Here is a 4,625-nt window from a genome sequence, read left to right on the forward strand (position 1 = left end):
TCTGAATTGGTTACAATATTTCTTGACTTTTGCTGTATTCCTATTTGAGGGTTTTTTTTTGACAACCCAAGTATGTTGTTTGGAGACTGGGTATCAGAGAAACAAACAGATTTTAATGTAATGTTATTCACCCGACGTCACAGTTTCATATTCAAAACATGGCATAATTTAAACACTTTCAGTGTGTTCATTTCCTGGTGGGCTTCACTTGTGCAATCAGTTTGTGACAAAGGATTTTGACAAATAGAAGTGTAGTTTTCCAAGCACAGAGCAACTGGTGTATATTGTATGTTTGACTTGTTTAAAGTGGGTTGATATTCACCTGGGCCCGTTACACAAAGCTTAGCAATGATTGTAGGACATTTTTAACGATTGATTGCACTGACCGCAATGTGCAATCAGTGGTGAAAAATCAAGCGTACGATTAATCGCTAACCACTGTGTTACGGGACCCTGGTGTACAAGTACATGTAGTTGGGCTATTTCTTTATATCACATTGCCTAAACCACTTTGGTGTACAATGAATTTGGTCTATTTGTTGTTTGCTCCAATACTACCTGTATCTCTAATTCTCATATAGCCTAATTACCATGGTTTGTCCAGTGTTCACCGTTTCCTTATTATGTTTTACTTTGTCAAATGAACATTTAGTTCTTAGACATTTCATCTAATCGTATTAGACTAAATGGTGTTAGACCTGGTGGATATTATACAACATGAGCATAGCCTAACTGGAAATGAGACAAAATTGAAGACTGGCAAAATGGTTAAATTAACAAGATGGTTAGGAGATGAAGTGGTCATAGACAAAGTGGCCCGTATTCTGAAGTCAGGCTAAACTTAGACCATGGTACTCTGTGCTAAAATCACGAATAGCCACTCGTGTCAAAATTTTGTTTGCATTTTATGTTTCCTGTGTTTACTGTACTCTTTCCTAAGTCTTTGATGTCGAAAAAAACATCATCTTATTCATCCATGAGAGGCAGTTAATAATGATTTGAGAGCCAGATGATCTGATACACTGAACCTCTACTGTTAGAGATTTATGTCACAATTGGCTTTCCTTGGTTGAACCACAACTTCAGACCAGAGTTCCAATTTAACCTGACTTCACAATACGGGCCATTAGTAGGTTTAGGTCATGGGGGACGAGACCAAATGGAAATAGATGTATCGGGTGAAGACCATGTGGTAATTTACCGTGCACCAACTCATATCGCCATATATTTCTGAGCTTTGACACAGTGCATTGTTATAATGTATCAAAACTGTATTCTGATGTCGGGTTTAAGGAGACCATGGTCTAACTCTCTGCTAAAATTATGGGGAGCCAAAAATTCAAAAATTCTGTTTATATTGTATATTTCTTATGTTCACTATTTTGTTTTCTTTTTGCTTTCATAATGAAGAAAAATGCTTCAAAATTAGTAAGTTATCATTCCCAGACAATTTGGGTGCCATATGAGTTAGTAAATTGGATGTGTATTCTTAGGGGTTGGTGCCTCAATTGGCTCTCTCTATAGTCGAACCACAACTTTAAACCAGGGTTTAATTTAAACCTGAGTTTAGAATACGAGCCTCTGTATTCAGGATTATGCTTTGAATGGCGAATATACATTTTGTTGTTTTTCACTGCTCTGCACTCACATCTCGCCGTGTCAAGAATATGATTTGAGATGAGAGACCACAAAAAATTGCCTGTTCATAGTCATTTGTGAAACCAAGTTTCCACCAAAATGGTTTAAAGAGATCAATGAATATGGTTTATTATGATGTGTTTGTATGCACCGGTGTCACATTTGCTCCTGTCTTAAAACCTAAGAGGGCATAGAGATAGAGTTGGGATTGTATTTGGTTCAGGATAATATAAAGATAATGGTTTATTTAGCTTTGGAGGTTTGGTTTTAGGTTTGGCTCGACGCACAGATTTTCCATCGGAGCATTTGTCGCCATAGCAAATGTCGTTGAACCGTACATGTATGTACCAGGAGTAGGATCGTCCATTCATTGAAGTATGTGATTTGTTTTTTTATGTCAAGATTTTGATCTATTTATGAAATAAGTGTGTGAGATATAGTCACCATATGTCGTAACTCATGCTCGTAAAGTTTATATCGATTGGTTCTCATTTCATTTGTGAAACAATCTGTGACATGATTTTTGTAAACATTTTTTTTGTTTCCTTCTCTTTTATATAATCTAATGTACAGGTCTGTATAAATTTGTGCCGTGTACATGTATGTATGTATGTATGTATAAAATTGTTATATGTGTGAAATACTTGGATGATGCACATTGTCATTTTGGTCAAAATAATTATGGTACGATGAACATGATTAAATCTTGTTTTTCCTGTTGTTTCATGGTGAAACACTTTCACAGAATATCTGTGTCCATTGACTTTTATTTTAATACATGTATTTATTAAGATCCTTCCCTCCTTTTAATTCATGTGCATCGTCGTTTGAACCCCCCCCCCCCCCATATAGAACGGGCAGTTTCATGAACAAAAAGTGAAGATTAAATTGGTTCATGTTTCACATAAAAATTTGCTTAACCTTATTAAAAACAGGAGTTCAAACAATAATTTGAAATTGAGAAGCTTTCTCAATCATTTTGAGTTACTTTCGTATTTCTAAAATTACTCTTCTTTTATGATTACCTACTGAAGAAAAATAATTAAAGGTATGAAGAAAGTTGAGAACTTCTTATTTTGAAATAAAATACTATAAAACAAACCTTTGAAGTTTCAGCGTATTCAAGAAAAAGCATGTTTATTTTCTTTTAAATACAAATACATCACATGATGTGAGAAAAGCGATATTTATACAGACAGGAATGAATCTAACCTACAATTAGAACCTTAACTCCAATTAGAGTGTGAAGAATAAAAGTTTGTAATCAATCAATTGGACTTTGAAACAAGGATGCTGATTGGTTTGAATGCTCAGCCTCTTGAGTCTAATGAATGCAACCATTCTCCCGATTGGTTACAATCATTTTTGCATCAGACTCGAGCACTGTTTCACAAACGGTATCATCACTGAAATTGTGGGATCTTACAATTTCGGTGAAATCCCTGGTTAAAATTGGCCTAGAAGTGCTGGTCTCTTTACTACTACAGGAACTACTGGAGAAAGACAACTGTCTGTGCTGACAATCTTCAGTTTACATCAGATACATTTTTTCCTCATTCCCTTGACTTTGACCTCTTTTTTTTAGAGTTTGCCTGAGAAGTAACCTGCAACAATTAGAGCATTTTTTTAACAAGCTATGAATAGGGCTTGTCAATTTAACAGAGATGCCAACCATTATGATAAATTAGTATTAATATGACAGTAGTACAAAAGTACAAAAGGGCATCCAATTCAGGGTTAAAACGAGGGGGGGGGTGGGGGCTAAAGTGCTACTTTCACAAGAATATATGTAACGTATGTAAAACATGTTTGTAAGAAGTGAAAGGATTTGGAATCTTGTAAGTCATTGGCCCGTATTCTGAAGTCTGGTTTAACTTAAACTCAGGTTTAAAGTTGTGGAATAAGTATTGGAATCCAAAAGTATCAAAATTGTTATTAAGTTGTATGTTTCTTATGTTTACTGTGCTCTTTCCTGATTCATTGATGGTGAAGACAATCATCTATTCATACTTCCTACACAATTACGAATGATTTGAGAGCCGAATGAGTTGAAGAATGATATCTCTACTGTGAGTGATTATGTAAAAATTGGCTGTCCATACTTATTTAACCTGAGTTTAAGTTAAACCCGACTTAAGAATACAGGCCATAGAAATGCACCACACTGGCTTGGAGAGCAAAGAGTTGTGCATTAGCACTGCATGATAATGGTCAACGAAAAATGAAAAAAAAGACATATCTGAGAAAGCACACATTTTGATGGAGAAATACTAATTTTGGAGGTACATGTACAGAATGTTAATTTGCTCTTCCAAGGGTAGGCAGCTCTGTTAATGCACTAAATATTCTGGTCATTAAAGGAAAGTCTCTGAAAGAAAGCGGGGGAAACAAAAGAAGTATTGGCAAGTATCAACACCAGACCCAGAACCCTTCTCGTGTGTTAAGCTTTAAACAAGGTATAAATGAGAAAATTCCTCGATTACATAGGCATGTACTTCCATAAACATATCATACGAGTCAAAATGCAAAATCCGAACATGATTTTGTCATTACTAGCTATTCAACGTCTAAAAGAATCTAAAGAAATCTAAAGAAATCGTAAAAATAAAAAAGAAGCAAATTACAAGCACACTCGCCGTAAAGGCCACAATCACAGAACAAAGAATAGGGGAGCATTTCACGAAGGGGTTTAGTCATTGACATTCTCTGAGTTAACTTCTCTCAGCCAATCAGATGCAAGGATTTTAGTAGCTTTTAACAACTGCGGGTAAAAAATCCATGCCAAAATTTTCTTGAAACACTCCCCCCGATTACCAAGTATAACTGGGCTGGTTCAATATATATATAACTTTGATTTTACGTTTCATAAAGCTGTTCGTAAGTTAAGAGCGACTTTAAGAACGACTGGTGATCCTTTCTTGTGGTGAATGGTATACACCAAAATAATCATTGGCAATGGTTTAGCGCATAACAAAAGATCACCAGTC

This window comes from Lytechinus variegatus, chromosome 4, assembly GCF_018143015.1.
Source record: "Lytechinus variegatus isolate NC3 chromosome 4, Lvar_3.0, whole genome shotgun sequence".
NCBI classification, from domain to species: Eukaryota; Metazoa; Echinodermata; class Echinoidea; order Temnopleuroida; family Toxopneustidae; genus Lytechinus; species Lytechinus variegatus.